Source organism: Narcine bancroftii, chromosome 8, assembly GCF_036971445.1.
Source record: "Narcine bancroftii isolate sNarBan1 chromosome 8, sNarBan1.hap1, whole genome shotgun sequence".
NCBI lineage: Eukaryota > Metazoa > Chordata > Chondrichthyes > Torpediniformes > Narcinidae > Narcine > Narcine bancroftii.
This window is the reverse complement of record NC_091476.1, coordinates 40,250,830-40,275,273: the sequence shown is the minus strand read 5'-3', so window position 1 is coordinate 40,275,273 and position 24,444 is coordinate 40,250,830.

Sequence of the window (24,444 nt, the reverse complement as noted above, 5' to 3'; positions counted from 1 at the left end):
GCAATTCAACCTTTTTTAAGGCTCATGGGTAGGTGGGACTGCAGATATGAAGACTTCCCTCTAGCCCAACTCCATCCATTGGAGGAACTCAGCAGGTCGCAGAGCATCTATGGGAGGAAAAGAATGGTCGATGTTTCAGGATGAAACTCCTTCCTGATGAAGGGGTCCAACCGGAAACATGGACTATTCTTTTTCTCCCACTGATGCTGCTCGTCCTGCTGAGTTCCTCCAGCAACTGATGTTTGCCCACAGATGCCAACATCTGCAGTCTCCTGTGTGTTCATTCCAATCTCACCAAATTGTTCTTTTAAAGGAAATTCATGTCCTTCCTTTGAGTTCTGTTTAACATTGTTCTATTAATATTTTATGTAGAGGTGAAAGCATTAATTATGAAGACAAGTTGAAGGGAGGTCTCTACCAGTTTTTCCTGATACCTGACGAAAGGCCTAGGTCTGAGATGTCAGTTAGCTATTACTTCTAATTTATTTTTCTAGACGCACAGAACAGAAACAGGCCATTTTGGCCCACACGTATGTGCTGCCCAATTTAAACCCCATTAACCTACACCCCCAGTCCCCCCCCCCGAGAAAACCCACACAGGCACGGGGAGAACATACAAACTCCTTACAGAGAGTGTAAGTTTCGAGCCCCGGTCCGGTGCCGATCTCTGACGCTGTGAAGATGTTGCTCTAACCATTATGCCAATCGTGCCGCTCTTTGGGACCTGCTGAGTTTCGCTAGCACTTTTGTGTACTGCATGGATTGAATTTTTATTCGCTGAAAACTTAGAGGGAGTGAACTGAGGTGTTCAAGATGATTAAAGGATTTGATAAGATAGAGAGAATATCAATTTCTTCTGGTGGGGACAAGAGAATAGAAGCTTAAAATTAAAGCTCAGTTGTTCAGAGGTGATTTCACACAAAAGAGAATTGGGAATCGTAAACTTTCTCCCCCTAAAGCTGTTGAGGAGCAGCAATGTCAACAATTGAAAAATGTGATGTATTTACGTTAGATAGATATTGATCAAATCATAATTTAATGGAATTCTAGACCAGGTTATGAGGGATTAAATGGCCTCTTCCATTGTTATGCTGTGTGGCTTGAGTTCACCCTCATGACACAGAACCATCTCATTCCATCCCAGAGCTGAGAATCTTGTCAGACCAAGACAAAAGTGAAATGCTTGAGGACAGTGGCAAATAAAGAGATCCATTTCCACCATGAAAGCTAACCTTATCTCAATAATGCATTAAGGCCAAATGAATGATGATATTAAAATAATTAATTGAAAGTTTGCAATTCAGAGAACAAAGCAACAACAATGAATAAATACAGTACATCCCATGAGTCATCTAATGGGGTAAATTCTACACAATTGATCAGCCTTCACCTCAATGGATTAATACTCTTCTGCACAGCAGTACCTCGAAAGATTCATCAACTGTTACATTTTCCACATAGCAAAAAAAACTGCTGCTGCAATTCCTTTTTCAAGGCCTATATCTATTTGTTACAGGAATTTTAAAAAATGCCTTTAATATCTTTGGTTTTAAATGAATGAGCCAGTAGAATTTTTAAAGAGCTTGTCCTTTATCTAAATTCTGTCCCCTACTGTTCAACCCAGTTGTGCTTCATACTTGGTTAAAATCTGCTTGAAGACTGCAGCAGTTATCAAACATTGTAATTCAATGTCACAGGCTGAGAGGATGTTGGCATCAGTCATCTAGAGTTATTCTTTGCTTTGAGTCAAGCATTTGAGTTATGAATTTGAGATTTTCATTAACTTCAAACAAATTTTAGAAGCAGGGTATAATTTACAGCATATCATGCCTCTGAGGCGCAGGGGTTCTCAACCTTTTTCTTTCCACTCACATACCACTTTAAGTATTCCCTCTGCCATAGGTGCTCTGTGATTAGTAAGAGATTGCTTAAGGTGATATGTGGGTGGAAAAAAAAAGTTTGAAAACCTCTATTTTAATCGTCCCTTGTTGACTCGTTATGTGCAAGGTTTCATCACTCCAAAGGAAGTGGGCCAATAACAATTTTTTTCAAGCAACATATTTCAGAAACGGTTGGGTCTAGAGCAGTGATTCTCAACCTTCCCTTCCCACTCACATACCACCATAAGCAATCCCTTACTGATCACAGAGCACTTATGACATAGGGTTTACTTAAAGTGGCATGTGAGTGGAAAAAAAGGTTGAGAACCGCTGCTCTAGCGAATAGGGGTAGTTTTCAGGGATTCAGGGCAGCATGGTTAGCGTAGTGGGTAGTGCAACACTATTACAGCACCAGCACACGATATTCCAAGTGTGGTCTCACAAAAATATCTTGCATAACTTCAAAATGCCATCACTAAACTTGTATTCAGTGCCCCAATGAAGGCAAGCATCCCAAACACTCACTTCACTACCTTGACACAATATAAAACCTATTCAGAAGAATATTTTTTCAGATCCAAAGAAATGAAACACTTAGCTATTTTTAGTTACTTCATTGATGATCATCCTGCTCCAATGCTAATACATTCATGAAATATTACTTAAGATCTTCCCCGTCTCCTCTGGCTCCATGCTTAGATATTCATCACAATCCTTAAGGTGACCTGTTCTTTCCCTCATGTCCCTTTTGTTCTCAACATAGCTGCAAAATCTTTTTGAATTTTCCCTTACACTGTTTTCTAAAGCCATCTCAGAATCTCTTTTCCCTCTTCACTAAGTTCCTACATTTCTTACACACTTGAAGGAATTCCTTCCAACCTGCTCGCCTGCATCTGATACTCAGTTTACTTTCTGATCCGTGCCTCTTTATTATTTGTAAACCAGTGTTCCTTTACCTTGTCATTCTGCTCTTGATCAGAGTGGGAACAGGTTTGACTTGTTTCTTCCTTAGCACACACTTAAACCTTTCCAATTTGGTAGTGGTGCTTTAACTCTCCAAAATTTTCATTGTCAATTATTTCTAACTCCTGCCTATTCATGTCAAAATTGGCCTAACTCCAATGTAGGATTCTAACAAGGGCCAGTGATATCCTTTCCCATGACTATCTTAACACTAATAGAATTGTGTTCACTGGTGCCAATGTTGTCCCCTGCGATACCTCAGCTACCCAAATAGCATCATTAGAACCATAGAACTATAGACCATTACGGCTCATAAAGCAGGCTCTTTGGCCCTTTGTTCCTCAGTACAAGATCCAATACTGCTACTTGTCGACTTGTCCATATATTACTGAACAAAGTTCTCTGGAACACACTTAACCAAGTTCACCCCATCCAATCACCTAACTGTTTGGCATTCCCAGTCAATGTTGGGAGGTTGAAATAATCTACAATAACTGCTTTGAAATTTTTACCGACCTCAGCAATCTCTCGATATATTTGATCCATTAACTCTGGGTGACTGTTAATACAGACCTATCAATGTAACTATAATTCTCCAGCAATATCCTTTCTAAAGACAACTGTGATATTTTCTTTGACTAATATTGGAACACCCACCCCCCCCCACCCCCACAACTCTCTTCCCTCTGTTCCTATCACACCTGTAACAACAATACCTCAGAACATTGAGCTGCAGTCCTGGTTGTCCTACAATGACATCTGTGTCATGGCTACAATATCCCATTATTCTATACCTAATCACACCAAAAAGGGTTAACGTAGTGATTAGCGTGATGCTCTTCCAGCACCAGCTACCTGAGTTTGAATCCATCGCTGTCCATGAGGAGTTTGTACATTCTCCCTATGTCTGCATGGATTTTCCCCAGGCACTCCTGTTTCCTCCCACCCTCCAAATCGTATAGGGTAATCAATTAATTTGGGTGTAATTGGGTGGCATGGGCTGAAATGGCCAGAATTGGTTTCTAGCATGTTGTTACTTTTTAAAAATATCACATCCGCTTTCCCCATCAGCCTTCTTGCGTTAACATAAACAGAACAATGTTTACCAATTTTATTTCAATATTTTCCCTCCGCCAACTATGTTTGGCATCTGCCAATCAACTGCCCTACCTCCTAACTGTCTGACGCCTCTTACCTTACCTTTCTCTGTTTCACTATTGATTCATGTCCTGCTCCTCCTACCCTATCCCCATTACACTGATTCTCTGCCCCTCTACACTCTCAGTCTTGACAAAGGGTTTCAACATGAAACATCAACTATTCTTGTCCTCCAACAGATGCTGATCAACCTACTGATGTGTAGCTTGTGTGTCTTCAGGGATAAATTTCTACTCCATAGTTTTACCTGCGTACTTGTAAATGATTCCCAACTGTTGTTGCCAACTGATTTGAACTGCATTAGTTGGTAGATGTTTGGCCTTAATTGCACTTTGTACTCTTTCATCAATGCTCTGTTTTTTCAATGACTTCTGACGATTTAATATGAAACTCAAAAGCCTTTGGAAGCTGTGATTGTAGTGAAAACACAGAATGCTGGAAACAATCAGCAGGTCTGACAGCATCCATAAGAGGAAAAGATATGTAACCCATGTTTCTGCCTGAACCTTCATTTTAGACATACAGCAAGATAATAGGCCATTCTGGCCCATAAGTCAATTTACACCCAAATGACCCACACCCCTGGTATGTTTTGAATGGTGGGAGGAAACTGGAGCCCCAGGGAGAACACATACAGACATGGGGAGAACGTACAAACTCCTTACAGTCAGTGTGGAATTCGAAACCCGGTTCTGATCTCTGGCACTGTGAAGGCAGTATGCCAACCGTGGCACCCCTTCTTCAATGTATTCTACCTTGAGGAAAGGCTCAGGCCGAAAATGTGTGTTATGCTATTAATTCAGTTAAATTTAAAAGTTAAAGTTCAAATTTATTGTCAGAGTAAATAGATGACATCACGTACATCCCTGAGATTCTTTTTCAGGCAGAGTGTGTGGTGGGTGATATGGATCTTTGATGATTGCTACTGTTATCCTCCTATGGATGATGTGAGACCTGCTGAGTTCCTCCAGCAATCTTGTATTTTTCTGACAATTTACTTCAAAGACTGGAAACCTTTTTAGAAAGGCCTGGGAGTGTGAGAGGTGCTATACAAATTCAACTTCTTCCTTCTAATATCATTTTAGCTAACTCGTCCTTATGCAAGTCAATTCCCCAGTTTCTTATCACTCCAACATGTGTGACTTGTTATTCCGTTTCAGCGGAAATTAAACATTAAGTAAACACAGTTTACCTTCACCTACAGTGAGAACCTCATAAAGCTGTTGTTTTGCTATTTGTTTCACTGAAGATTGGTGTTTGGAAAAAAAAAACAAGTTAAACATGTTTAAAGTGAGGTTAACTGTCGTTTGGCAAAAAAAAAATGAGATCCAGATTCATCGCTAATTCATAAACAAATGTAATTAATTTCTGTCCTATTGCTTGAAGTGGAGCTGGTGCTTTATTCAGCTGAAAACTGCAAGCACTGTAAACTCTGTTTCATCCTGTTGCCTTGGAAACGTTGTATTGCTAATGTATCCTAATCCCTTGATGACTGCCATTTTATGAGCTGCTGTTGGTTGACATTACAATAATCTGTTCAAGGTCATGTTTAATTGTTATTTTCAGGCACCTGACCTTATCTATCACAATGTTTAGTGTCTGATTACAATTACTGATTTATACTGACTTAATGTAAGATTCAGAGGTTTGTACTGAGCTATTGTACGACACACATAGCATCTATAATAACAAGCAGTAAATTGATTCATTAGCTCATAAATCAGAATCCTCTTTTTACTGCTTAGGTACATTTATAGAGATTCTACTGTCACTCTCTGTTATTTTTGGAGCATGAAAGGCCATCTATTTATTCATCCTGTGAGCTTGGCTCAGTTCGACAGCAGTCAGAAATCTGAGTTCATCTCTGTCTATTCAGTGTGTCTCGGTGACATTATCTGCAAGTATGGTGCCAGTTATTACATGTCTGGTGAGGGTACTGTTATGTATGTTCCTTGAAGAACAACCTTGCATGGGTTTAACACTTAAACAACTTTATTTCTCGAGCTGCTTGAACCAACGGCGCTCTCGACTTTTATCGTAGTCTCCATTTTGTTCCCGCGCCAACTGTGAGCATTGCCTACTGGGAAATGTAGTTCTTCATTATTCAGGTACAAGCATAATAATACATCTTTCCCCTTTTTAAAAAAAATACAAACACAATACTGTGTCGACATAACAAGGGTATCAGTCTCTTTCCACTCAGCAGCTTTCAATCAGTCTCTGAAGTGGTTTTACAGTCCTTTTTGGTCTGGTATATGTTTCTGCCAGTGTACTGCTTGCATTTGCTGCATTAGTATTTGTGTCTTTCTGTGAACTCTGAACAACATGTTTCTTTTCTATATGTGCTAGCCCCCTTTTGTGCACTGAGAGGTGAAGGTCATGACCTTGGGTTGGAACTTGTGGTCATCCATCCACACGATTCCTTCTCAGAGGTGTCCCTCCCTCTATCTGGATCTTGTCGGAATGTAGATCTATTTCCTCTTGCACATATCCTTGCATGGACCACGTGCTAGAATTGTGATCTTGGATTCGCACTTGAACTCCAGGCTTCAGGATACTGTCTCTGTTTTACTCTCTCTTCCACTTTAGCCTGTTTGACCTTGTGTGCTCCTTTAGGTGTCAACAAATTTTCATGCATTGTAGGTATGAGTCAACTCATCAGCATTTGGGCAGGAGAAAAGCACTTGTGTCAATCATTAGACCTGTGGAAATTCTCTCAACCATCATGTACTTTCTTCATGAGGATATTCACCACATTCACAGAACTCTCTGCTAGGCCATTAGACTTTGGCTGATGTGACTTGAAGTTATATGTCAAAACCCCCAAGTATTGGCAAAGGACTCATATTCATTACTCAAAAATTGTGGACCATTGTTTGATACTACTTCACAAGGAACGCCCTGCCTCATAAACATATTTTTCACGAAAGTGATAACTACTTTGCTAGATTTGACTGTAGTGTTGCTCCCTCTGTGTAAATGGAAAAATAGCCTGTTACTACTATATAACTTTTCCCATTACAGACAAAAAAAAATCTACTCCATCTTTGAAGTATGGTCTGTCTGATACAGGGTGTGGTGTTAACGGTTCATCCTGCTGCTTTGGTCTATAGGGAAGGCATATTTTGCATGAAGCAGTGGTGTGGTTTATGTCTTGGCCAGTATTTCACTTCTCGAACTCTATGTTTGCATTTTGCCCCACCAAGATGTCCTTTGTGTAAATTCTGAAGCATTTCCTTGTGTTGCAACCTGTTCCGTTTGAAGACCATATCTTTCACAATTGACATTTCACCTCTGTATGCCGAATACACATTGGACAGTCATTCATAGCTGTTGGCCATCCTTTCCGTAGTGTATCTTTGAGTTTTTTTATTGTTTCATCTGTCTCTGCTGCTTTCCTGATCTGCTCTGTTCTATCCAGGATACTTGAAATTATGTGGTAATTGTGTCAACATAAGCCTGTATCTCTGCGTTAACCTCTTAGCTGATCTTTTCTTTCTGGTTAACTGCTTGAGACATTCATGGCTTGGCTTCGCAAATGAAGATTTAGGAAGGGGCTGTCCACATGTGCTCCAGGCTCGCTGGTGGCTGACGAGGCCAGTGTAGGACAGACATGCCCGGTTGCAGCATTTGCAAGGGAAATTCTGTTCCGGATTTGGTGAAGCTGCATCATGGTTCTTCCTCCATCTCCTTTTGTCCTGCATGTGTTCTGGAAGGAGAAGGAGGAGACAGACTGGTGAATGGTGTGTCGCCAAGCTGCATGATCGGAGGCTAGTGCAGACCATTGGTGATGGTCAATATGACAAGCACCAAGGGATAACTTCAGAGAGCCCTCGTACCTCTTTTTCGGAGCCCCTCTGTCAAGGTGACCAGTGATGAGCTCACCATACAGCGCAATCTTGGGAAGGTAATGATCCTCCATCCTAGAGATGTGCCCTGCCCAGCATAGCAGTGTCTTCAACAGCAGGGTCTCAATGCAGGTAATCTTCACTTGTGCGAGGACTTCAATGTTGGTGACGAAGTCACTCCAGTGGATGTGAGGATGGTGTGGAGGCAGCGCTGGAGAAAGCGCTCAAGAAGTTGTAGGTGGTGATGGTAAGTGACCCTCGACGTGGATCTGTACAGGAGGATGGTCATTTCAATGGGTCTGTACTCACTGATCTTTGTGCCTTTCTTCAGATGCTTGTTGTTCCAGACTCTTTTGTAGAGCCTGCCAAATGCACTGTTTACCTTTGCCAGTCTGTTGTCAACCTCCTTATCGATAGCTGAACTGGTGGACTTGCCTTCAGTTCAGTCTCGCCGATGGTAATTCAGGGAGGGTGGTACTGTTCCTGAGGTGTAGGCTGATGGAGAACTTCTGTCTTCTTCAAGTTGACTTCCGGTCCGAAGAGCTCAGAAGCTTTAGCAAAGCAGGATGATATACACTGCAAGGCTGTCTCTGTTTGGGCAACAAGGGCAGCATCACTGACAAAGTGTAGCTCTCGAATTAGTTGCTCCAATGTCTTGGTGTGGGACTGTAGTCACCTCAGGTTGAACAGCCTGCTATCAGTCTGGTATCGGATGTAGACACCATCCTCGTCACCAAGGTCTTCTGTGCCCTATGCAACATCGTGTTGAAGAATATGATGATTGTAGGACTTTCTTTAACGTTATATGTGGAAACAATCTATAAATAACAACATAGGTAGTAATGATCTATGGTAATGATCCGTAGTAAATTTCTATGTGTAAATGCTCAACAAAAAATATTTGAGCCTCACTCTCCCTCTTCGTCTTTGACCTGCTACACCAGTTGGCAGATTAACCAACTATGAGGAATCGCACTCCAACTCCTGCACATGCGCCAACCAAAGACTCACACATGCTCACAGGAAGCAACATGGCCGCGGAACCCCACCTAACAAAGGTAAGTACACAACTTTGTCCCCTTCAAAGCTGGCCCCTAATTTTTATAATGATAAGTAATAATCAACCATATAACATTCAAACATTATGCAGATCTTCTTCATTCATCATAAGACTAGAGGTTACCAGCGCATAGCCTAGAAAAAGAGTAATCTTTATTACCTCTCTGAACCAGTAAAGTCTGTATCATGGGTGTGGGCAAGGGGAAAAAAAACAACAAAGCATAATAAAATAAAGTCAGTTTGGACTTGTCAAACTTCCTCAGAGTCCTGTAAAAGGAAGGCAGACTTTGTTGCGTTTGTTAGACCACTTGTGAACTGGGTTTTAAAGTCTTTCTGACAATGTCTTAACCACAAATGATCGATTTCTTCAACAAACACCGGTTTCCAGTTCTCAATATGATATAGCTGACCAGGGGTACACTGCTCCAATACAGGCTCTAAGGTTTCAAGTGGCACTCCTCCAACTTCGTGAATAGAGTCCACCTTATTTTGAAGAACTTGAATGCACTTTTCAAATAACGACATCATTTTTGGAGAATAAACCATCTTAGAACCAGATTTTGAAGGAGGTTTATCTGATCCTCTTGATTTTAATGGACAAGTTTCTTTAACCTTCCCAGCAACAGAATTGTTCATCTTTTTCTTTCTTTTCTGAGGTTGGTCATAGATAAGGTAAGTACAGATTCTATCACCAATGTGTATATGTGCAGATGGTAGTGTAGGATGACTGTGATTGGCTGAGAGTGTAGCCACACCTACTGGCAGGTCTTAAAGGATTGCTCCTAGCCAGACCAGGTCATTCTGGACTGGTCGACCTACGTGTGATATGCTCCAGTCTTTTAGTTAATAAAAGCCTTGGTTTGGATCAACAAGTCTTTGGTTCTTTCGACGCGGATTACAGTAAGATTCAAACGACGTTGGTTCTTCAAACTCGGCAACAGCCACAGCATTTGTAGAATCCTTCTGTAAAGCAGACTGACTCCACTTATGACTCCTACACATCTCTTCAACTAGAACTGCAGCCTTTTCAGCCACTCTGGCTTCTATTGCCTTTTCCTACAATTCTATATCCAATTTTCCAACTTCCAATTCAGTCTCATTTTCTGACAGTTTATTTTGAAGCCTTTTATTAGATTCTCTCTCTTTACCCAATTCTTTCAATAGAAAAGTAATTCCCCAGTTATCTTCTGAAAAGTTAGTAATTTGACCTGGAGTGAAAGGGTCATGTGATGGATTGGAACTTCTGCTTTCAGCCCTGCCGTAGTAAACGCGAAATGTTTGAATTTCTTCATCTTGCTTCTACATTCTTGATATGTAATATCTCTTTCTTTCTGCATTGTTATGAGCTGGGCCTTCAAGGTACATTCTTGATTGTTTTCTGTAGTCAGCTGTCTTGTGTTATTAACCAATGACTTGTTCTCTTACACAAGGCAAATCTCCACCTCCAATTGTTTGCATCTTGATAAGGCAGAATCCCTTTCCTCAATTACTGCATTAATTTCTTCAGCAGTTATTTCTTTCTTCTGCTCCTGGGCTTTGCAAATTCTATCAACAATTAAATCCCCATTCTTGTCAACTTCTCTTGGTCTCTTTCAAAACTGAAGCATCATTTGATTCATTCCCATATTTCTGAAAATCATTTTTGGTTCCAAGTACAAAGTTAAAAATCTTTATGGTTTCTGTTTTCGTGATTATCCAATGTTTCCAACTTCTTTTCAACATTTTGTTCTCTGAAGACAGTTGCACCAGTTTTGCAGCCAAATGCTACAGAAGTTACTTTCAGATTTATTCTCAGCCATTGGTTTTAGTCTGGCCTCAGATTTAGTTTCACAGGAATTATCACCAGCAGTATTTGCAACATCTTCTACAACTTCATTATCATATGTTTCTGATGAATATAACTCCTTCAATCCTGGTTTAGATGCTTTTGATTGATTTTTGTCAGCAATGATTTTCATTATTTTCACATTGATCTGTTTTCTTCAGAAGTGCCTTTGTATTTACAGTCCTGAACTGCTATTCCCACAACTCCTCGAGTTTCACAGTTGATATTCCAGTGACACTTGTCGCTGATTGCCCCTGAGCAAATTCACCTTTTCCTCCTCGTGGTCCAACCAACCATGGTTTTGACAGTGTAAGGCCCATTTCCGCACTCTGTATTACATCTAGTGGTTCCAAAGCCTTTAGTAGATCTGAGCCAATCAGCATCTCTATGTCAGAGCCAATTTCAGGTAGATAAACATATCTCAGATGAGACCACCATTGATATTGTTTTGATGTGGGACGCTTCCTTTGTGTACAGACAGAGTGTTCTGAGTGTACATGCCTGAGAGATCACAAAAATCACTCCTGTCCAGTCCAGTGACCCCCCCCCCACCTAAGCCTGAAACAATGCTGGTTTCAATGACCTTCCTTTGACCTCTCATTAGAATACTTGACCTTCAGCCCTGAAGATTAAGCTTATTCATTAGCCCCACTGTGCAAAATGATGCATTTCCAACTGGGGTCAAGAAATGCATACGTATGCATTGTTCCATTCCCCTTCTTGGCCTTGATTTGTAAAGGCACCATTGAGAGTTTGCAGTTATATTCTCCAGCCCCAGTAAGACCACTTGGCTGAACTGAGGCTGCAACACTGTCTTCACCTACTTCCTTTGTTTTTGTTTGTTTTTTTTCCATAGGATTCTTTCTTTGGTGGATATGCAGCATTCTAGGATGCTTTAAACCACTAACGTTCCAACTAAGTCACTTCTTGCAACTTGCAGCCAAAACATACTCCATTTTCCTTTAAGAAAGTGATCTTCTCACAATGTGTCTTCTTTTCCAACTGTGAACACATCTCCAAAGCATGTCTGCCTCCACAGAGCACACAGTTCTTCACAGCAAGCAAACTCTTCTTTGCCTTAATTCCCTTGTCATTTTCCTTATCTGCTGCTGTCACAGTGGTTGCAAAGATACCCTTGTCAAATTTCGAACTAGGCTATGACTTTGGACCAAGAATCTTTACGTCTTTGCTCACTGTTGGAATGTCTTTGATATCTCTGTGGTGAACTGCTGAACCACTGAATTCTTGAATACCTATTTTCACCCCTTCCTGAGACTGTACCTGTGGCCCCTCCCTCTTTTGACCTTGTATAAAGCCTCTAACACCTTGACCCTTCCCCCAGAAAGTCCGGGTCACAGCACAGGATGAGGTCCTTGTCCATTGTGAATGAAAACCTGTAGATCAGTGACTCAGACTTAGCCTCTTGAGTTATTTACTGTGCATCTATCTCCAAATAGCGGATCTGTTACAATCTTCACTTGCCATTCTAGGAAATCCACTTGAAGAATCTCTTTGATTGTGTTTTGCCTGGAACTCATGAGCCACAATTCTCCATGTATCCTCAGCCAGTAGAGCAGCTTCTTTATGTCGACCAGCATAAAAGTAGACAGGTTAAGCTTATGCATAAGGTCAGTATCTTCCATGGCATTACAGCATCCTCTTAAAACAAAGGTGTTTGCTTGTAGAGCCTTTGTGTCATCTGATTTTATTGATGACCATGAAAGAACCTTTTCCATATAAGCTGTAGCAATTTTATGCTCATTGCCAAAATGCTCTTGTACTAAAGACATAGACTTCCCAAATTCTGTGTCCAAGGTCATACGTAGGAGAGAAGGTTCCCTTGCTGTCCCTTTGTGGACTGTTCCAGATAATAGAGACAATCTTTGGGTTTTTGTTCTTACTTTCAATACTGTGCATTATTTAGGATTTAATGAACGCTTGGCACTGAAGTGGGTCACCATCAAAAACTTGAATCTCTCTCCTTGGGCATGAAGGGAGACACTGTAACTGGATTAATAATGCAGGGATTTCGTTTTGCCTTTCCAGGACTAAAAATACGTTGCTCTGCTCACAGTTGCTTGTAGCAGGTCATGTAGCTGGAGATGTCACATGTGTGTGTACTCCCAAATTTCTGATGTTTGACTGGAGTGCCAAGGGACTTGCGGCGACAGACCACAGCTCTGTCTGTGATTGTTATCACTGGTGCTTGTGGATTGGTAACAATGTGCCTTGGGAGGTCCTGTCCATGTGTACGCATGCATCTCTTGTAACCGTGGTACAAAAAAACTATCAAATATTTCAGAAGTTATTTTGACCACCAGATACCTTTGACCCTCCTAGCATCCTCACCTTGCCTTATTAACAGCAATGTTTGCATCTAGATCCAGATGCTCTTTTTCCTTCCTTAGCTGCCTCTTTAGCTGCTCCTTCTCCCTCCTTCACTGCTCCTCTTTCCTCCTTAACTGCTCCCCTTGCTCTTCTTCTTGTTCTTCTAAGGCTTATTTATCCTCAAGCAATTTTTGACATATGCCAAGAGCAGCCACTTCAGCCTGGGCCTTTAAACGTGTAAATGTTGTACTACAAACTCTGGAGCATGATCCAGAAAAACTCTATTTGCTTCTCCTGCTTTCAACATTTGACACACTGTCGCCTGGTTGTATTTCTTCCTGCACGTCAGATTTTGCCTCAATATTTGACTTTCTCCGGTTTGAATTGTACATCCTTTATGTCTTCATCCTCTTCACTTCCATTATGTGACACACCTTCAGCCATTTCCAAATTGCTGTCTTCACATTCTGTCAACGTCTTCTCCAGTAGTTTTATGAAGTCTTAATTCCCATCAACTAAAGCTGACGCTTCTTTTATTTCCAAGTTCAGTCTCACAATGAGAATGCTTTTGATACCACTTGTATCTAGATTCCATCGCTTCAGTTATGCTTTGAGATCCGCGATCTGCATGTCTTCAATACATATCGGGTGGCAGCGGTGGCACATTGCCATCCACCTTTTATTGAGCTCGAGCATCAAGCATGCAAAACACATGCCAAATCAAGAGTCCCCAATGGACAAGTGGCAGCACGTCCAAACTGTATTCAAACTTCAACAAATGCACAGGAGTCCACAAATGTAAAGCAACCACTTCTGTTGTCAGCAAACGAGTTTCCATCGCACCATCCATCAATAATATCGCTGATTCTCAAGAAACAGCTTTATCAATGTGTCTATAGTTCCTATTTCTCTAGATTTTAAAGTTATGGACTCCTCCTGGACCAATACTCGGACCGATGGATGTGGATAACTGTTAGCAGCCTGCTCTCAGCATTTCCAATATGGCCACCACTATAACCCCAAACCAAAGAGGGATCATTTTCCATCTTCTATTTTTCTATTTTCTGTTCAAATAATATTTTTTGTTCACTAAAATGTAGCAACTACGATCCATAAAAGCCAATTAGAGGCTAGGTGAGTCTTTTGTTTGTGACGCGCTTTGAATGATTCACCATGAAGTTCAGGTGGGTTTTAAATGGCTTATTTATTAACACACAAAGGACTTGGAGTGTCCTATAACTATAATGTAACATTCCAATGATAACAAAGATAATAATAACTGTTGTAACAATCTTATTTAACATTAAATGTGGAAAATATCTATAAATAATGTAACATAAGTAGTAACAATCCATGATAATAATCTGTAGTAAAGTTCGATGTATAAACAGTCAACAAAAAATATTTGAGCTTCACTCACACACTTCGACTACAACACCGGTTAGCGGACTAACAAACAAATGAGGAATTGCGGCCCAACTCCTGCGCATGCGCCAACTGTAGACTCATGCATGCACACAGGAAGCAGCGCAGCCACACCCAGCATATGGAAATTGGGACGCTGCCTAACAAAAGTAGGTACACACCTTTGGCACCAACACTTGTAATCATCTATAGATAACAGATTCACCTGGGTTCTGGTGTCAAGCTTAAATGGAATTACTTTCTCATTCACAGTCACTGGGACGATCCATTCCATTTTGCCAGCAATAGTCTGTAGTGAATCCACGAAGAATTCCTCCATTTCTTTTTCCACTGTGTGCACCTTTCTCTTGATGGCTCCTGCTTTGCAACACTTTTCAAAATGATTCTTTTTCCCACATTTATTGCAGGACTTTCCATGGGCAGGACACATCTTTGGAATATGTCTATCTCCACACCTACTGCATGTGCTGTTTGAACTTACCACTTTGCTTTGCTATAACTTTGGGAAACACTTGGTGCTCTGTTTCTCTGTTGTGTCTATTCTGTTCAGCTCCTTAGCTTGTACTCATATAGTCTCTGCTGCTCTATACATATTTACAGCCTTTTCTAGTGTCAAATCTTTGTCACGCAAGCCTTTATCTTCGTCCATTATCTGGGATTCTGCAAACTATTTTGACTCTAATGAGTGTTTTTTTTTAAATCTCCAAATTCACAGGATTTACTCACTGTGTGAACCTTGCATAAGTATTGGTCATAGCTCATATCTTGTTTCTGGTCACAGGAGAAAAACTTGAATCTCTAGAAGGTGACGTTTAAAATACTCCTCAAATTTGGGTCCAAAGTGAAAGCTGTCTCATCAATTTGAAAACTGTTGTGGATTTCCAAGACATTTCACCTATTACATGTAGAAATATAGACGCCTTCTGTTTTTCATCGGTCTCTCCCCCTCCACTAACCTCTAAGTAAATGCTGAATCAGTGTTTGAAGCATTTCCAGTTATCGGTTAGATTGCTGATAAACTGCATCAGTGTGGGAAAACTTATCTTATCCATGACTGGAACTATTGTCATTTCTTATGTACTCATACACTTCTGACACCATGTTATATTTGATCCTTGAAGAAGAACAACCTTGTCTGGGTTTAATGCTTAAACAACTTTATTTCTCATGCTGCTTGAACCAACAATGTACACAACGGCTGTTGTAGTCTCCATATTGCTCTCCACGCCAATCATGCACATTGATTACTGGGAAATGTCTTCATTCTTCTTTGGCTTGGCTTCGCGGACGAAGATTTATGGAGGGGGTAAAAGTCCACGTCAGCTGCAGGCTCGTTTGTGGCTGACAAGTCCAATGCGGGACAGGCAGACACGGTTGCAGCGGCTACAGGGGAAAATTGGTTGGTTGGGGTTGGGTGTTGGGTTTTTCCTCCTTTGCCTTTTGTCAGTGAGGTGGGCTCTGCGGTCTTCTTCAAAGGAGGTTGCTGCCCGCCAAACTGTGAGGCACCAAGATGCACGGTTTGAGGCGATATCAGCCCACTGGCGGTGGTCAATGTGGCAGGCACCAAGAGATTTCTTTAGGCAGTCCTTGTACCTTTTCTTTGGTGCACCTCTGTCTCGGTGGCCAGTGGAGAGCTCGCCATATAACACGATCTTGGGAAGGCGATGGTCCTCCATTCTGGAGACGTGACCCACCCAGCGCAACTGGATCTTCAGCAGCGTGGACTCGATGCTGTCGACCTCTGCCATCTCGAGTACTTCGACGTTAGGGATGAAAGCGCTCCAATGGATGTTGAGGATGGAGCGGAGACAACGCTGGTGGAAGCGTTCTAGGAGCCATAGGTGATGCCGGTAGAGGACCCATGATTCGGAGCCGAACAGGAGTGTGGGTAGTCCTTTATTATATACGCATAATAACACAGGCACTCATTAACCAGTCCTTTAGCAGCTGGACTAACTTGGGTTGTCCTCCCTGAAGCATGGGAGGCTGAGGGGAGACTCTTTTGAATTTTAGAAAATGATGAAAGGGTTAGATATGTGGACATTCAGAATCTTTCTCTGAAGGTACAAGTACCAAGAAGTGCATTTAAGTTGAGGAGGAGAAAGTTTAAGGGAGATGTACAAGCCACTTTTTTTTTTACATAGAGTGGTAGATACCTGGAACTGGTTGCCAGGTGTAGTGGTGGAAGAAGATAATGGTGCCGCACCATGAGGCTGCTGAACAAGATGAGAGCCAATGGAATTACAAGAAGGATACTAGCATGGGTAGAGCATTAGCTAATTGGCAGGAAAAAATAGATTGGGAATAATAGGATCGTATTTTGATTGGCTACCGATTACCAGTTGTTTTCCGCAGGGGTAAGTGATGAGGACAATGTTTTTGACATTTTATGTGAATAATTTGGATTGTGGAATAAATGACTTTGCAGCTAAGTTTGCAGATGATACACAGATGTGAAGGGTTGGGTCATGAGAAGGAAACTGAGAGGATGCAGAGAGGCTTAGAAGTGGCAAATGAAATACAATGTTGGAACATGTATGCACTTCGGTAGAAGGAATTAAAGGGCAGACCATAATTTCGATGGGGGGGGGGAATTCCAAATTTGGAGATACGAAGGGACTTGGGAGACCTCATGCAAGATATTCAAAAGGTTAACCTCCAGGTTGAGTGGGCAGTGAAGAAGGTGAATGCAACATTGGTATTCATATCCACAGGAATAGGACTTTAGAGCAGGGATGTGATGTGGAAGCTTTATAAGGCACTACTGAGGTGTCACTTGGAGTTTAGGATTCAGTTCTGTGCTCTTTATTTGAGAAAACATTTATCATTGTTCAAGAAGGTTCAGAGAAGATTCACAAGAATATTCCAGAAATTAAGGATTAGCATATAAAGGACATTTGACAGCTCTTGGACTGTACTTCTTGGCGTTCAGAAGAATAGGGGGCACATCATCAAAGAATTTCAAAGGTTGAAAGGCCTGGACAGAGTAGATATGGCAAAGTTGTTTGCCATGTTGGGGAGTCAAGGACAAGAGGGCTTAACTTCAGGATTGAAGGCCGCCCATTTGAAACAGAGAGTGGTAAACCTCTGGAATTTGCGATCACAAGTGACTGTGAAGGTCAAATCATTGGATATATTTAAGGCAGATGTATCTGAATAGACATGGTATCAAAGGTTATAGGGTGAAGGCAGAGGAGTGGGGGCTGAGTGATAAGAATGGATCAGTCCATGATGAAAGGGTGGAGCAGACTCGATGGGCCAAATTGCTTACATCTGTTTTTATATTTTATGGTATTGTCTTATATGACCGTGTCTTTTAAGAGGCTTTTGAATAGACACATGAATATGCAGGGAATGGAGGGGATATGGATCACATACAGACCCTTAGCTTTATTTGGCATTGTGAAGGTACAGATATTGTGGGTTGAAGGGTGAGTTCCTGTGCTGTTCAAAGTTGAATGTTTTGAAGGTGCAACAGGCAATCAATGGAATGCTCACCTTTATTGCAAGAGAGATTCAATTTAAGAGCAGGGAGGACCTGTTTCAACTGTGCAGGGTACAGGTGAAACCACACCAGGAGTATTGTGTGCAGTGCTGGTCTCCTTACTTGAGAAAGTATAAACTGTGGAGGAGTCACGTGATGGAGCAGTGGCTGGTAGGAGAATACCAGCCCTCTCCAAAAAAGGAGAAAAAAAGTGAAGGAAAAGCAAAGCCCCAGATACACAAAACACAACAAATATAAGTTAAAGGTATGGAGAAAAGAAAGAAAATGGCACCTAAGAAAGAAAAACCAAAAACAAAAGAAAAAAAGGAAAGAGGCTGGAAGAGAAAGCAGAAGGCCTTACCTGCACAAAGAAGCAGGGACCCACCATGGACAGAGGAGCCTGCTCCCTGAGGTTAGTGGAGACCCTGCAGGGTCGCGACCTCCCGACCGCGGGACTGCAAAAATGGCTCACTGAGCCAAACAGAGGTGCGCAGTGCGCTCAACAAGGAAAAGGAGAACACTGACGGGAGGGGGGACCAGCTGTGGAGTGAACCTACACAGCACGAACAGCTGAGAGATGCCCAACAACAGGGCTCCCAACTGGAAGAAAAGGAAAACAATGGGAAAGGGAGGGATGAGAAAGAAAAACAGAAGCAGGAGGCTTAACAGATAATTAGCCCAGAAGAATAAAACCAACATCAAGAAGCCATGAAAAAAAACCAACAAACTGAGACAAGCAGCTCAACAAGAAAGTCAGAAGAGACACAGATACAAGGAAGAGAAGTAAAAGACACAAACCCAAGACGAGGAGGAGGAGGAGGAGGAGGAGGAGGAGGGGGAGGGGGAGGGGGAGGGGGAGGGGGAGGGGGAGGGGGAGGAGGAGGGGGAGGAGGAGGAGGAGGAGGAGGAGGAGGAGGAGGAGGAGGAGGAGGAGGAGGAGGAGGAGGAGAAGAAGAAGAAGAAGAAGAAGAAGAAGACCAAGCTCTGCACAGAGGAATAGAAGGTAAAATGAATTGACAGTACATAGATAAAAAAAATTTCAAGAACAAATGAAAGCATTAAAAGAATGGTTAACACTAGAATTTAGTGAAATTAAAAGTTCAGAAGAAAAAGTGAGTAGACTAGAGCTGGTCATGACAGATGTAGGGAAAGGATTAGAAAATGTGGAAGAACGTGTAATGGCAGTAGAAATGGAAGTGAACGACTTAAAAAGAAAATTGGAAGAAAGTGACAAAAAAGTTAAAGAAACACAAGAGTTGTTAGCTCAGAAGATGGATTTAATGGAAAACTATAGTAGGCGAAACAATATTAAGATAGTGGGCCTAAAGGAAGATTAAGAAGGCAAAGATATGAAAGAATTTATAAAAGAATGGATTCCAAAAGTCCTGGGAATGCCAGAAATGCAGGAAGGAATGGAAATAGAAAGGGCACACAGAACACTAGCCCCGAAACCACAGTCACAACAAAAACCAAGATCCGTTTTAGTAAAATTTCTGAGATACATGACAAGAGAAAATATATTGGAGAAGGCAATGAATAAAATTAGAGAAGACAAAAACCCACAGGAGTAGAAAGGTCAAAAAAAAAATTTCTACCCAGACATAAGTTTTGAACTCCTTTAAGAGGAAGGAGTTTAACACAGCAAAATTGATCCTCTGGAAAAAAAAGGCTATAAATTTATGTTAAGATATCCAGCAGTGCTTAAAATAGTTATTCCGGGGGAGCAAAACAGACTGTTCTTGGATCCGGAGAAAGCATGAGAATTTGTAGAACGCCTGCAAGGCAGAAGGAGAAATAAAGAGATGTAACAAGAACGAAGAACGACGACAAATTACATATAAAGATATAAAAATAATGTATAAGTAAGAACTAAAGGAGAGAAGAAAAGGGAAATGAGGGAGAAGGGGAGATAAAAGAGGAGGGGGTTAAAAAAAGAAAAAGAGAAGAAAAGAGAGGAAGTTTTGTTTTAATGTGAAGATAAAAGTCTTTTCTGGAGGGGGTTGGGTGGGAGAGAATAACAGTCACTGCGAAATCAGTTGACACTTGCAAAAGGGTGCATGCGCAAGAGTTAAAGGCACAAATTCAATATTGTCAGGGTGCTTAACTCTCACAAACTCCAATCCACAAGCCCATCATGCATTCATCAACCGAACTCCAATACGGGAACCCACCGTGCATGCATCAACACACATGCTGCAGAAATCAAGATGGCCACACCCAACCTCTAGATCACAGAATGTTGACCAGCAAGGTAAATATGTACATTTTGGTTCTTATAAGCCCTGTATCCCTGTTAAAGTTTGTCAAATACAACATAAACTTTATATTTTTTTAAAATTCTATCGTATGTGCAGATGGACGCAAGTCGAGTAGGTCGTAAGTCAGGAAGTGCCTGTATTTTCTGTTTAACCTAAAACTGAACAGCAATGAAACTTCATATCCTTTCACTAAAAGTTACAATTAAGGGCAGCATGTTTAGCGTAGAGGTTAGTGCAACTATTATAGAATCAACAACCTGGATTTGAAAGGAGCTTGTGTGTTCTTTCCATGGCTCTGTGGGTTTCCTCCCAAACTTCAAAAAACGTGCTGGGATTGTAAGTTCATTGGTGTATTACGATGGCATGGGCTCATGGTCCAGAAGGGCCTACCTCCTTTCACTATGTCTAAAATAAAATGATAAAAATTTAAACATTCATTCCTCTTCCACCCACTATCAGATTTCTGAATGGACAATGAACTACAGACACCATCTCACTTTCTCTTCTTTTCTTTTTTCTTAAATGTAATTTACAGCAATATTTACACTGTAATACTGCTACAAAACAACAAATTTTAAGACATTTGTGACAGTAAAATTCTGATTCTGAGAATTGTCTGTAGTGTGCAACATATACATAATGGATTACATTTACTCTCCTGTGGCCATAGAATCACCCTAAACTACAGTTTTTACCACCAAGAAGGACAAGAGCAGCAGGTGAATGGGTAATCACCTCAAGTAAAGATAACTATAACCTTTTGCAACAGCTTAGAGGTCCCTCCCCCCAAAACTGTAGACCATCCTAACTTGGAAAGATATTGCTGGTTCTAATTGCTGGAACTCCCTGCTGATTAGCATGGTGGAAACATTTTTACCAGAAGCTATAGTTTAAGACATCATCCCGATACTCAAGAGCAATTGTCAGCAATAAATGCTGTGATTTGCACTGATGTTCAGTCAATAAAAAAATAATTCCATGCCCATCTCTCACAACAGAGTTCCGGTCTCCCTCCATTGTGGAAACAAGGGAATTACAGTAAAATCCCCATTACCCGGCACGTATGCAGATCATGGATGCCGGAAATGCAAATTTTCCTGTTGACTGAGGCTGACTCTTCCAAAGCCAAACTAACAAACCTGCATTAAGAATACATCATTTAAAAGACAAACGATAGTGCAAAATGTAAAGTAATTTGATTTAAAAATCTGTATTATAGTCTTTAATTATGTAAAGTTCACTTTAATCAGGCAATTCCCATAACTTACAAAATTGCAATTTAAATTTGAGCCCCAGCCGCTGGCATTGTAACAGCATTACACTAACCACCATACTAACTGTGCCGTCATCATATTTAAACCCCTCCCCTAAGTTTACAGATAAAGCTTTACTAATAAACTTAATACTAATAAAAATAAAGACTCTTACCTGGCAGGGATAAGGACAGACCTTGGGAGAGTGCCCCAACAGCAAGTGGTATCAGCCAGCTCTTCATTCTGGGGTCTCGACTCACCTCCATGCAAGTGTCCCAGTCGGGCCCTCGATACTCCTTCCTCACAATGACAACCCGACTCACCTGCATGCAAATAGCGAAAGCGAAAAGAATGCATGTTGAGGGGTATTGCTAGTTCAGGGGGGAAATCTGTGTGTGTCCAACAAAGTCTCTGTACTCCCTCTTGGGGTCCATCTGCCAGTCTTATTTATGTGAAATTATTTATCAATGTATTTCCTCAATTTTTTTTTGCCAGTGGTTTGAGTTTCTGGTTGATTGAATTCTGGATAATGGGGATTTTACTGTACATGTAAATCCTCTTATTTTGTTTATCTCTGAAGTCAAGTGACTACCTCCTTGTGGGCTTGGTATTGTCAAGCTTGTTCTTGATGAGGTGCTGGCCATTGACAATGCAGAGGGAATAACACAAAGGCCCTGTCAGCATGAGCTCATTTTACTCATTCTTGGCTTGTACGACTCTTGAGCAACAGGTCCTATTCTTTTTGATGATGTGTGATGCAGTCACAAAGAACTGTTTTATGCTTTCATTGACTCCATATTACACCATTCAATTTTCCATATTCCTGAATCCTCTTTGATCACAACAATACCCCATGTCTTCAAATCTTCTTAATATCTTCACCTTTATAACCCCTACTGTTATTAGTCCAGAGCAGAGTTATACATCACTTCAACAGTTTATATTTATATTTACTAATCTATACCAAAGTATTCCACAAGGGAGTTCCCAAGCATTTCAGAACAGAGCCAAAAATGGAAATATTAGAACCTCTCCAAATCTTCACCTTCTTTGTCCTTAAGGCCCTTCAAAATATACATTCTCATTTGATTTTTAGCACGATGTTTCTGTGACTTTTTTTAGGCATACAGCACGGTAACAGGCTATTTTGGCCCATGAGAACATGCCACCCAATTACACCGAATTAACCTACAACCCCCGTTCACTTCGAAAGCTGGGAGGAAACTGGAACCCCTCATGAAAATCCACACAGACATGGGGAGAATGTACAAATTCCTTATTGACAGTGCAAGATTCAAACCCTGGTTCTGATCACTGCCGCTGCAACAGTGTTGCACTAGCCACTATTATAACTTGTGTGGAATCTGCAAGTAATTGTCTTCTTGCTGGTAGAATTCCCAGCTTTGGGTTGAGTGCACCTTCACTAGAAGGACTGCAGGTTTTAAAAGCATGGCTCATCACCATCTTGTTATGGGAAGAATTATGAACGAAGGCTAGATCTTCATACATACACCCCTTCTTTCCATTGACTCCATCTATACCTTCTGATGCCTTTTGAAAACATACTAAAGAACTCATTCCACCCCCCCCACCCCATCTTCCCAGCCTCATTCTCCTCCCTCCTCCCTCTCAGAAGAAGATTCAACAATGTGAAATCAAACACTACCCAATTCAAGGACAGTTCATTTACCATTGCTATCAGTCTCATCCCAGTAAAATAAAGCTGTAACCCGACTCAGAACAATATTTTATTCTACTCCACTTATATATGGATAGACTTGTTGGCTCACATGCTAAACAATTTTTTTCACTGTAGTAAGGGACATGACAATAAAGAAAAACTCAACTTGAGTATTAGAGATGGCCAGTCTGTTGGTCACATCAAGGATTGTCATTAATTTAACATTAATCTTTGTTATCTCTGAAATCTCTTGGTGCCTGCCACACTGACGTTGATCACCGCCAGTGGGCTGATATCGCCTCCAACCGTGCATCTTGGCACCTCACAGTTCGGCGGGCAGCAACCTCCTTTGAAGAAGACCACAGAGCCCACCTCACTGACAAAAGACAAAGGAGGAAAAACCCAACACCCAACCCCAACCAACCAATTTTCCCTTGCAACCCCTGCAACCGTGCCTACCTGTCCTGCATCGGACATGTCAGTCACCAACAAGCCTGCAGCAGACGTGGATATACCCCTCCATAAATCTTTATCCATGAAGCCAAGCCAAAGAAAAGAACTTTGTTATTTTCTCGGTCCTCCTGAGTTAAAATATTGCTGATAGACACTTCCTATTTGTGCTTTTCATATTCATTGTTCACAATTCAAGGTTCAAGTTTCCTTGATTTAATGCTCCATTAATGTCATGTCTGTCTGTCTGTTGCCTCCATCAGTCATGATCGACCATGCGTACTGCACCTCTGGTAGTCACTGAATTGGACTGGCCTCTCTAGGGTGCAAGCCAGGGCCAAGTTGATATGGAGATCTGTCTGTTGCCCATTCAGTGGAATCCCCCTCTCCATGCTAATGACAGGTCTAAAGGAATGACGAAAGTTGATAAAGTTTGTGGCCAGCAGCATCACAGGAGTTGCTATGCCAGTGCTGGGTACAGGAGTCAGCCCCACTCAGGACGCCAACTCCAGATTTTCCCTCGGGGTTTACTCCCAAAGCCTTTCCGGTGAGCAGGTATAGCCACAAGACATCAGAGGTTTGAAATCAGAGTTTTCCTTCTCCTAGATGAGTTATCATCCATGGTTAATGAGCCCCATCTACCCAGAGCAACTGGTTTCAAGGCACCAGAGGCCCACCTTTGCCCCTTCTACTGTCAGTGAGAACAGCTCCACCAGGCATAAGAACTATGCCACACATGAAGGCCAAAGGTTGGACCTGGTTGCCAGAGGCTGTTTGAGTCACACACCATGAAGAGCATTTGTGTAGCAGTGGGAGCTCGTCCCCACTACCA